At 43.9% G+C, this 12742-nt stretch overlaps 1 long non-coding RNA gene across 1 annotated transcript in view; it reads right to left on the reverse strand.

Annotated features, from left to right (window-relative positions):
* The window catches only part of LOC149985508 (uncharacterized), a 182656-nt gene that overhangs the window by 109078 nt on the left and 60836 nt on the right, over nucleotides 1–12742 (reverse strand). The gene's annotated exons all lie outside the window — the stretch shown is intronic.

A 12742-nucleotide genomic window follows, 5' to 3' on the forward strand; every position in this document is an offset into this window, starting at 1 on the left:
GGCTGACTCCAAAGTTAATTTATTTCGATGTATTTATATAATAGCCTTTGAATCATCACACATTTTATAATAACTGTAAATCTATACTAGATTTGTGGAAACAGGTGCATATGGTAAGCAAAACAACCTGATGGGCTATTGATAACTATTGGAACTATTCTGTATTTAGTGCCTGTGTCCATTTTGTTTAGCGTTATGTGAACGTATACAGTATATTGTAATTCTGCAGTGTGCAGAATATCTCCAACATCTATTTTCATCAATGCAGCCAGGAGGGATGCCTCCGCACATCCAGATCATCAGAGGCAGTTTACAATACATCACTGCCGTGCTCTCCACAGGGATTTACCCTGGACCCACTAGCCTACTTACCCCTCAAATGGAGCGGCAATGGCAGGACACACACAGCCTCCCCACGATATTACAGTGACACTATGACCCCTATTTTTCTTCATTTTCTGTGGATGATGCATGCTATCATAACCTATGTTGCCCTGATAGCAGTCTAGCAGGCTTGCTCAGTTAACTATGTGCCTGTGGGGTAAAGGGTCCTCTAGCTCCTCTTGCCCCGGGGGGTTATTTTGGGGTTCGAGCTCACCTTTAGCAGCTCAATTACTCCCAGGTGGTCGATTTTGTTAACCGTGGTTATGTCCTATTTATATTGCCGTACAGGATTTGTTTTTGGAGCTGCCCTTTCATCTTAGAAACGTTTGTCCCTCTGACAGTGCTCTTTATGACCACCAGAGTTTGTGTGCCCTTTTCCGACCTTTGTTTTAACCTTTAAACGTCTCCAGAAAACAGAGCAAAACAAAGCCAAACAAAAGTGATCCCAGAGCAGGGCTTTGGGGTCCTGCTACAACATCACAAACACAAAGATAGGCCAAGGCAGATTCCCAGCCAAAGCTATATTGTACAGTACAAGGCAAGCAAACATACAGAAAGGGGTTTTAGCTGCCAAGAACACTGAGGGAGCCTTGCACTCAACTGTATCTTTCTGGTCCTCCATTCCCGCATACCTGCTATCGTACCATCCATCCTCAACTCTAAACAGCATAACGCCCACACCTCTTAATCTTTCATTATAGTGGGGGTTCAGACCATCAATAAGAGAAGAGGGATTTTATTTCTGTGTGTGATGTAAGACTCCCCTGGGTCAGCATGTTGCCTCATGCCCACTCTCGAGCTTGCACCCCCACAATGCTTGTGCCAGCTCACTACACACATGCACAAACACAAACATGCACACACACATAACTATCAGGATCTTTCAAATTTCCCCACCAATTGATTGCTCTCAGGTCTGGATCACCTTTCTCATGAGATCGGGGCTCAGTAACTATCTGCAATGTTTTTTGTCAATCAGATAAGCTGTCAGTCAGAATGTGACAGGGGAAAGTACAGCTCTCCGACATTTTCTGAGGAGGGATTTGATCTGTGAAGGAAAGTTAACTTCCCTGAGTTCCCTCTATGCTTTGTCTGAGTTGAGTGAGTAAAAAGCACCCCTCGGAGCAGGCTCTGCTGCCACATAATAAGCAGGTGAAAGGAAATCTCATTTCAACCTACCAGTATGCCAACAGAGGAGGCAAAATTTGATTGAGCAAACAACCACAAGGGCACACAGGCAGACTTTTCCTCTAATGTAGTGTGCTCCTAAACTGTTCTAGGAACGTATTAGAAAACCTGAGCAATGTTATTGGTGCTTCGTTTCCAGCATTATACAGTACTATTGTCGTAATATAGAAACAAATATAGTTTATAGCCTACAAATATATTTAATAATTTGAAATATATATTGTTTATTAATATAGTTCAACTTTATATAATGTGACATTCATTTAATTGGCCAGTCTCTTAGTCTCAACTTATTATCTAAGTTCTGAGTGTCTTCAAAGTTTGTGTAGAGATTGTGTACTTTTTGTTACAGTATGTCAAATTTCAGGTCACAGATGGGAGTCATGATTCTATGGAATAATGCTTACCTCAATCAGAATTCTAATCACAGCCTGTTTCATATCTGGCCCTGTGCTGTCCTCTGGTGTCCGCAGAGCCCCTGACCCCACCCATCTCATTGTCTCCCTCCTGGCCTCTCCACTGTCAACTGAGGGAGGATCTGCATTCCAAATGGCACCATATTCCCTTTATAGCGCACTACTTTTGACCAGGGCCTATAGGGCATTATGTAGGGAATACAGTTCCATTTGGGACGCACCCATAAACATATCTGTCCCCTAGGCTGATCCATTCACTGGCTTCTATCTGTGAAAATCCCAAATAATAAGTGACGACTGCATTAGCCAATCATCTGACTGATACACAGTGGCATGCATTTGCTCCCAGCTCTCTGCAATTTTTGGATGTCTCGTCTATTCATTTGAGCTTGGCTGGACTTGGTGCAATTTAGGTGATGATGATGGTGTGTGTGCATGCATACGTGTGTTCATGTGTCTGTGTGCATTAAATGTCTCTCTTCTGGCATGTACTTATTTATGTGGGATGCATTTAAACATGACTAAAATAGTTTTTTGAATAGGAGCTCACTTGAATATACATGATCCAATGTTGACTCTCTTTGTGTTCAGGAACATTAGCCACTCCTCAGCCGGATAAAACGTAAGGCATAGATTGACCATAATGGAATGTGGGTTGTTTGCATGATACTTCATATCTTTGAATGATTTTATCTTTCAAGTCTACATTTGAATACTGTTGAGAACCAAACTCAGACCTTTTCTTTGGAAATGCAAGCCTGCAGCTTGAGAGTAAAGAATAGCAATTACAGTGAATCCACTATATGTGGGTAACTTTATGTCAATGCGTGGGATCAGAAATGTTCTAGCAATGAAATTTCCTCTTGGCACCCATCGTGACAGTTAAAGAAGATGCTAGTACTTCTGACATGTCAAAAGAGACAATTACCTGACTAAGACGTTCCCTGTCTAACCGGTCCCTGCGTCTCTCGTCGCTCGGCTGGGGATTCTCGTGCGAGTGTTTCATAATGACACATCAAATCAAACAAAAAAGTTTCTGGCACAGAGACAGCCTGAGCCATACCCCATGAACATCAAGACAGTGATAACAATCAGGCAATGGGTTATAAACCAAATTATTACTTGCGACTTGCTTTTCCTTTTCTAATAGTTGTGTCGACTGAGGTACGGTTTATTTCTGATGTCTGATGATGAGAATGAATATAAGCCTTTCTAACCATTTCCTCCATCTCTAGTTGATATACTGTATACTAAAAAACAAAGCTATAGAGAAGCAAATTTAAAGTGATTGTGAGTGTACTGTATTTAGAGGCTCTGTTCTCATTGAAAAACAAACATAAATCTCTGTCTCCCCGGGACAGACGAGACACCTGACGGGAGAGACCAGAACAGTAATAGAAATGGTTAGCGTGTGTGTGTGTTCAGATCCCAACCTGGCTCATATTGTTTGGGTTATTTCCTTCCGTCGGTCTCTCACCCCCTCCATCTTTCTCTCTGTCCCCATGGACCCATCAGCGCTGGCTTCTGGTGCATAATTGGGTCCATTAACACAGCACATCGCTCTCCAGACACCAACAGCCCAGCCAAACTATTCTCCTCTCTCTCACCAACTATTTCACACTCACAGGGCTCGCAGCCATTACATTCACAGGCAGGAGTAATGGACCTGGAAAATTACAACCGAGCGCTGCTAGCAGCACCACAGGCTCAGCCAGCAAGTCAGCCGCCAGGGACTCACCAGGGACACCAAGCAGCACGGACACCTTTATCTGTTCTTGATTGTGACGCGAGAGATGTAGGGGAGAAAATCGTTGTATTAAGTTTCTCAAATGTTTTCTGGGGAGGAAGTACAGGCCCAAGTAAAACAAAAGAAGGGCTTGGGTTAACAGTTGGGCTAGCTTAATTTCTCTGCATCATTTCATTGACGAGTTTGTGGAGTATTTAGTTATGTACAGTTGAAGTCGGAAGTTTACATACACCTTAGCCAACTACATTTCTACTCAGTTTTTCTCAATTCCTGACATTTAATCCTAGTAAAAATCAAATCAAATCAAATCAAATTTTATTTGTCACATACACATGGTTAGCAGATGTTAATGCGAGTGTAGCGAAATGCTTGTGCTTCTAGTTCCGACAATGCAGTAATAACCAACAAGTAATCTAGCTAACAATTCCAAAACTACTACCTTATAGACACAAGTCTAAGGGGATAAAGAATATGTACATAAAGATATATGAATGAGTGATGGTACAGAGCGGCATAGGCAAGATACAGTAGATGGTATTGAGTGCAGTATATACATATGAGATGAGTATGTAAACAAAGTGGCATAGTTAAAGTGGCTAGTGATACATGTATTACATAAAGATGCAGTAGATTATATAGAGTACAGTATATAAGTATACATATGAGATGAATAATGTAGGGTATGTAAACATTATATTAGGTAGCATTGTTTAAAGTGGCTAGTGATATATTTTACATAATTTCCCATCAATTCCCATTATTAAAGTGGCTGGAGTTGAGTCAGTGTGTTGATAGCAGCCACTCAATGTTAGTGGTGGCCTTGAGATAGAAGCTGTTTTTCAGTCTCTCGGTCCCAGCTTTGATGCACCTGTCATGACCTCGCCTTCTGGATGATAGCGGGGTGAACAGGCAGTGGCTCGGGTGGTTGTTGTCCTTGATGATCTTTATGGCCTTCCTGTGACATCGGGTGGTGTAGGTGTCCTGGAGGGCAGGTAGTTTGCCCCCGGTGATGCGTTGTGCAGACCTCACTACCCTCTGGAGTGCCTTACGGTTGTGGGCGGAGCAGTTGCCGTACCAGGCGGTGATACAGCCCGACAGGATGCTCTCGATTGTGCATCTGTAGAAGTTTGTGAGTGCTTTTGGTGACAAGCCAAATTTCTTCAGCCTCCTGAGGTTGAAGAGGCGCTGCTGCGCCTTCTTCACGATGCTGTCTGTGTGGGTGGACCAATTCAGTTTGTCTGTGATGTGTACGCCGAGGAACTTAAAACTTACTACCCTCTCCACTACTGTTCCATCGATGTGGATAGGGGGGTGTTCCCTCTGCTGTTTCCTGAAGTCCACAATCATCTCCTTAGTTTTGTTGACGTTGAGTGTGAGGTTATTTTCCTGACACCACACTCCGAGGGCCCTCACCTCCTCCCTGTAGGCCGTCTCGTCGTTGTTGGTAATCAAGACTACCACTGTTGCGTCGTCTTCAAACTTGATGATTGAGTTGGAGGCGTGCGTGGCCACACAGTCATAGGTGAACAGGGAGTACAGGAGAGGGCTCAGAACGCACCCTTGTGGGGCCCCAGTGTTGAGGATCAGCGGGGTGGAGATGTTGTTGCCTACCCTCACCACCTGGGGGCGGCCCGTCAGGAAGTCCAGTACCCAGTTGCACAGGGCGGGGTCGAGACCCAGGGTCTCGAGCTTGATGACGAGCTTGGAGGGCACTATGGTGTTAAATGCCGAGCTGTAGTCGATGAACAGCATTCTCACATAGGTATTCCTCTTGTCCAGATGGGTTAGGGCAGTGTGCAGTGTGGTTGAGATTGCATCGTCTGTGGACCTATTTGGGCGGTAAGCAAATTGGAGTGGGTCTAGGGTGTCAGGTAGGGTGGAGGTGATATGGTCCTTGACTAGTCTCTCAAAGCACTTCATGACGACGGAAGTGAGTGCTATGGGGCGGTAGTCGTTTAGCTCAGTTACCTTAGCTTTCTTGTGAACAGGAACAATGGTGGCCCTCTTGAAGCATGTGGAAACAACAGACTGGGATAGGGATTGATTGAATATGTCCGTAAACACACCAGCCAGCTGGTCTGCGCATGCCTGGGGATGCCGTCTGGGCCTGCAGCCTTGCGAGGGTTGACACGTTTAAATGTTTTCCTCACGTCGGCTGCAGTGAAGGAGAGTCTGCATGTTTTAGTTGCGGGCCGTGTCAGTGGCACTGTATTGTCCTCAAAGCGGGCAAAAAAGTTATTTAGTCTGCCTGGGAGCAAGACATCCTGGTCCGTGACGGGGCTGGTTTTCTTTTTGTAATCCGTGATTGACTTTAGACCCTGCCACATACCTCTTGTGTCTGAGCCGTTGAATTGAGATTCTACTTTGTCTCTATACTGACACTTAGCTTGTTTGATTGCCTTGCGGAGGGAATAGTTACACTGTTTGTATTCGGTCATGTTTCCGGTCACCTTGCCCTGATTAAAAGCAGTGGTTCACCGCTTTCAGTTTCACGCGAATGCTGCCATCAATCCACGGTTTCTGGTTTGGGAATGTTTTAATCGTTGCTATGGGAACGACATCTTCAACGCACGTTCTAATGAACTCGCTCACCAAATCAGCGTATTCGTCAATGTTGTTGTCTGACGCAATACAAAACATATCCCAGTCCACGTGATGGAAGCAGTCTTGGAGTGTGGAACCAGATTGGTCGGACCAGCGTTGAACAGACCTCAGCGCGGGAGCTTCTTGTTTTAGTTTCTGTCTGTAGGCAGGGATCAACAAAATGGAGTCGTGGTCAGCTTTTCCGAAAGGAGAGCGGGGCAGGGCCGTATATGCGTTGCGGAAGTTAGAATAGCAATGATCCAAGGTTTTTCCAGCCCTGGTTGCGCAATCGATATGCTGATACAATTTAGGGAGTCTTGTTTTCAGATTTGCCTTGTTAAAATCCCCAGCTACAATGAATGCAGCCTCCGGATATATGGATTCCAGTTTGCAAAGAGTGAAATAAAGTTCGTTCAGAGCCATCAATGTGTCTGCTTGGGGGGAATATATACGTGTGATTATAATCGAAGAGAATTCCCTTGGTAGATAATGCGGTCGACATTTGATTGTGAGGACTTGAGTTCCTGTATGTTGTTCTGGTCACACCACGTCACATTAACCATGAAGCATACGCCCCCGCCCCTCTTCTTACCAGAAAGATGTTTGTTTCTGTCGGCGCGATGCGTGGAGAAACCAGCTGGCTGCACCGACTCCGATAGCATCTCTCCAGTGAGCCGTGTTTCCGTGAAGCAAAGAACGTTACAGTCTCTGATGTCCCTCTGGAATGCTACCCTTGCTCGGATTTCATCAACCTTGTTGTCAAGAGACTGGACATTGGCGAGAAGAATGCTAGGGAGTGGTGCATGATGTGCCCGTCTCCGGAGTCTGACCAGAAGACCGCTTCGTTTCCCCCTTTTACGAAGTCGTTTTTTTGGGTCGCCGGCTGGGATCCATTCCGTTGTCCTGGGTGAAAGGCAGAACACAGGATCCGCTTCGCGAAAGTCATATTCTTGGTCGTACTGATGTTGAGTTGACGCTGCTCTTATGTTCAGTAGTTCTTCTCGACTGTATGTAATGAAACCTAAGATGACCTGGGGTACCAATGTAAGAAATAACACATAAAAAAAACAAAAAACTGCATAGTTTCCTAGGAACGCGAAGCGAGGCGGCCATCTCTGTCGGCGCCGGAAGTCGTTAGGTCAGTTAGGATCACCACTTTATTTTAAGAATGTGAAATGTCAGAATAATAGTAGAGAGAATGATTTATTTCAGCTTTTATTTCTTTCATCACATTCCCAGTGGGTCAGAAGTTTGCATACACTCAATTAGTATTTGGTAGCATTGCCTTTGAATTGTTTAACTTGGGTTAAACATTTCGGGTAGCCTTCCACAAGCTTCCCACAATAAGTTGGGTGAATTTTGGCCCATTCCTCCTGACAGAGCTGGTGAAACTGAGTCAGGTTTGTAGGCCTCCTTGCTTGCACACACTTTTTCAGTTCTGCCCACAAATTCTCTATAGGATTGAGGTCAGGGCTTTGTGATGGCCACTCCAATACCTTGACTTTGTTGTCCTTCGGCCATTTTGCCACAACTTTGGAAGTATGCTTGGGGTCATTGTCCATTTGGAAGACCCATTTGCGACCAAGCTTTAACTTCCTGACTGATGTCTTGAGATGTTGCTTCCATATATCCACATAATTTTCCAGCCTCATGATGCCATCTATTTTGTAAAGTGCACCACTCCCTCTGCAGCAAAGCACCCCCACAACATGATGCTGCCACCCCCGTGCTTCACAGTTGGGATGGTGTTCTTTGGCTTGCAAAGGGTGAGGACCCTTTTCCCTCCAAACATAACAATGGTCATTATAGTCAAACAGTTCTATTTTTGTTTCATCAGACCAGAGGACATTTCTCCAAAGAGTACGATCTTTGTCCCCATGTGCAGTTGCAAACCGTAGTCTGGTGGTTTTGGAGTAGGGGCTTCTTTCTTGCTGAGCGGCCTTTCAGGTTATGTTGATATAGGACTCATTTTCCTGTGGATATAGATACTTCTGTACCTGTTTCCTCCAGCATCTTCACAAGGACCTTTGCTGTTGTTCTGGGATTGATTTGCACTTTTCGCACCAAAGTGCGTTCATCTCTAGGAGACAGAACACGTCTCCTTCCTGAGCGGTATGACGGCTGCGTGGTCCCATGGTGTTTATACTTGCGTACTGTTGTTTCTACAGATGAACGTGGTACCTTCAGGCATTTGGAAAATGCTCCCCTGGATGAACCAGACTTGTGGAGGTCTACAATTTTCAGAGGTCTTGGCTGATTTCTTTTGATTTTCCCATGATTTTCCCATGATGTCAAGCAAAGCAAAAATTATAAGTGAAACAATCTGTCTGTAAATAATTGTTGGAAGAATTACTTGTGTCATGCATAAGGTAGATGTCTTAACCGACTTGCCAAAATTATAGTTTGTTAACAAGAAATTTGTAGAGTGGTTGAAAAACCTAAATGTATGTAAACTTCACACTTCCAACTGTAGATTTTTGCTCTTTTTATCATTCTTTTACTCTGTTCCATGTGTTGTTTTAATACCACCCTCTGTTAAGATCCCCACTGTTGCATACTGTATACACACATGCACACAGACACACACACACACAGACAGACAGACAGACAGAGAGATGCACAAACACAAACACACATACAAACACACATTGTAATGGCGACACATCAGAGGGCACATAAAGCGTTTCTTTCCCGTTATACACCCAAATCATCACAGGGAGGCCTGCATAGAACGTGGCTCGATAACTGCAGAGATGTTAGAGACCAGCAGCTTCTTCTGGTTCTCATGCCTAATTAATCATGGACTCACTAATACATACATATCAGCCCCTGAGAGACCAACACACAACAGTGATGGCAGACCAACAGATAAAACTGGTAAATGGATCCGCCTGACTGTGTTAAAAACTCAATTACACATTTGTTACTCTGTATTTCGTTTTTTCTCTCCAACCACATATACATTTTATGCACTAGGGAAAGGGGAATACCTAGTCAGTTGTACATCTGAATGCATTCAACCAAAATGTGTCTTTCACATTTAACCCAACCCCTCTGAATCAGAGAGGTGCAGAGGGCTGCCTTAATCAATGTCCACATCATCGGTGCCCAGGGAACAGTGAGTTAACTTCCTTGCTCAGGGGCAGAACAACAGATTTTTACCTTGTCAGCTCAGGGATTCGATCCTAAAACCTTTTGGTTACTGGCCCAACGCTCCTACCCGCCAAGCTACTTGCCGCCCCACTAGTACAGTGATATGGAATCTCTCGCTCTCTCTTTCTCTCTCTCTTGCTCCCACTTTCTTTCTCTCTCTCTCTCTCCCTCACTGTCTCTCTCTCTCACTCCCCCCCCTTCTATTTTTCTCTCTGTCTCTCCCTGTCTCTCTCTCTGACTCTCTCTGTCTCTCTCTCTGTCTCTCTCTGTCTCTCTCTTTCTCTCTCTCTCTTGCACGCTTGTACAATTTGGCTGAAAAATAAGAATTCCCCTTGCGTACCCTCAAAACCATTATCAACATAATTCTGAAACCTTGTAACTCACAGTGTGAATGTCCTAACGTCATAGTCCAACCAGTGTATCTAGCAGTGAATTATACTCCTGATTATGCACTGCGACTGCCCTTTGTTCTAGTGAAGGTGAGTTGTACAGCTTGTCCCCTGAGTATTTATGACTGGTAGTTTTTTAATGTCATAATGTAATGTATTATAGTATCCTTTATGAAACCTGAGGGTCACCTTGCAAAAAAATAGGACTAAACATATATCCTGATTAAAACGATACACGTATCACTTCAGCAGAAATCTTTTAGAATGAGCTGTACTTTTTTTAAGTTGATGACGTTCTTTTTCATTCCAGATATGTGGCAAAACTGTAAAGTTGTTTAAGTCAGTAATGCTATGCATATTTGTATGAATAGTCTTGTAGACATAACAATCAGAAAATATTCAATTTTGATAATGAGTGTATCAATATCAACCCACTGTAAAATCAAATACTCATATCAGATACAAGACTAAAACCTAACCCCACCCATTGAATTCCTCTTTTCTAAAACATTGAGAAACGACAAAGACCACAATGATGTTCATGCATACCACTAGCTTAACACTTAATGGCAAATTGAACCTAAAGGACTGTATAGTAGGTAAGAAAAATACCTCTCATCCACCATGGAAAGTTTTTCAAGGTCTGTTTATTTTTCGCATACCGATGCCATTATGCACATACTGTACTTGACAGGGGAGCAACCTGACTGGTTCAGTCATCACTTCATGTCTTAAATGGCCCAAAGCATTTTCATATTACAGTCATGCCTCATTTCAGTTATGTATCTGTGCCAAATATGTTTTTTCCTGGCTGTAAAAAAAAATATGTTCAAATTCTTTAGATTAGATTTGAACATAGCGTTGTTTATGCTTATCTGTTTTCAATATTTACAGTTATTGCCATGTTGTCTCTCATTCAAATACAGATATTTTGTATGGAGTGTGTGTAACTCTCCTACTGTAAGTCACTTGTTACAGTAAAACACTGCATTCCATAAAAACACATTTGTGATTTGGAAAAAAGCAGCAAGACAGCGAGTTACAGACTAGCAGGAAACAGTGTCCATTTGAACCCACATACTTAAAAAAAAAAAAAAAAAAAAAAAAACTTTATTTAACTAGGCAAGTCATTTAAGAACAAATTCTAATTTTCAATGACGGCCTAGGAACAGTGGGTTAACTGCCTGTTCAGGGCCAGAATGAAAGATTTGTACCTTGTCAGCTCAGGGATTTGAACTTGCAAACTTTCGGTTACTAGTCCAACTCTCTAACCACTAGGCTTTTCTGCCGCCCCACTTTCAGGTCATATGTTCCTGACAAAACTCTTCTGATTAGTAAGTGAAGCTTTTCAATGAAAACAGAATCATAACACAGGATCAACCATTGATTCATCCACCTGTCAGTCAAATCAGTAAATCATTTTTTGAACTAAGCATTAAGGCACTGATTTATGCAATTGATCCCCAGGAAAAAGCTTGAGTACATGAGGCACTCTCCACTGGTTCAGAATAGAGGAATGATGAGACGGACTGTTATGGACCTTGTCCATCTGGGTCCAGTTTCTCTTCTTCACTCAGCCCAGTGCCCATCGTTTTCAGTCCAGACCCCATGACTGCACCTCTCTCTGTATTGGCGGCTCTTCTCCGACGTACAACCACCACAGCTGCTATCACTGCCACGATTAGAAGCCCAGCCAGTGCTCCACACACAGCAATAAAAATGGTGTTGTCTGCCTCTTGTTCCACAGGTGTGTCAGTGTCTGGGTCCCTTTTCTTTGGTGGGGTAAAGTCAGTGTTTATGCCTCTGTCTTTATCCTCTGTTTTCTCTTTTGGAGTCAGAGACGTCACCTGTTTAGAAATGCATGTTTCCATGAAGTACTTGTAGTCTTGCCAGATGCTGTCCTTGTTGCCATCGTCATCATTGCCATCAGGGTATTCATCATCATCATCATCATCTTCATCATCACTGACTATGTAGTTGTCATCGTCAATATAGTCTGGGCTCCCCAGAACCACGCACCAGTACTCCCCCCTGTCCCCCTCGATAAGGTCAGACAGTTGGAGAGAGGAATCCTGCTCAGAGAAAACCACCCGGCCCCTCAGGTCCGCAGGAAGGATGATAGTTTTATTCTTTGCGTCCAGAATTAGGTGTTCTTCTTCCAGAGGTTTTCTGCGATACCACTCCACCATTGCACCCCTGTGAGACTCCTCTCTGCCTTGGGCACATTCTAGAACAACATCCTCTCCATCTGAAAACTGTCTCTCAGTGGGCTCTCCACTGGGGCAAAGAACCAAGGCGTACTCAGCAACAAGTAGTGAGGCAGAGAAACATTTGTATTCACCAGAGTAGTTGGCAGAAAGTACATGAACAATCAATGAGAAGTTATCATCATCATCATCATTATCATCATCATCATTATTATCATCACTGACCAAGATGTCCGACTTTACTGACTTTGAGTTAACATTGCCCATTGGTGCCTCCCATCTCTGATCATGGTTCTTCTCCTCAGAAGGACAGGTGAGAACCACTTTCTCTCCCACAGATGTGAAAACAGTCTTGGGGTCGATCTCATCATTGTTGGGGTTGTAGATTTTCTGGAAGCTGAGGCATCTCTGTCCATCCATGACCAGGCAGTAGAAGTGATGGCTGTCCTTCAGCACACTACCAGAAACATTGAGTGAGATGCCTCCTTTCTTCACTGCAATGACCTCCCGTAGCTCCTCCTGTAGGGGTACCGAAGACACACTGGTGTCCAGGAAGAAGGTAGCCTTATAGTTGGGGAACACCTCATGGTACCATCGAATGGTCTTCCCCTCCAGGCTTGTGGCAGTGATGTTACACTTCAGTTCAGCCCCTCCGTCGGACCGCACAGAGATATT

Source organism: Oncorhynchus mykiss, chromosome 1, assembly GCF_057628025.1.
Source record: "Oncorhynchus mykiss isolate SJ-2025 chromosome 1, ASM5762802v1, whole genome shotgun sequence".
Lineage (NCBI taxonomy): Eukaryota > Metazoa > Chordata > Actinopteri > Salmoniformes > Salmonidae > Oncorhynchus > Oncorhynchus mykiss.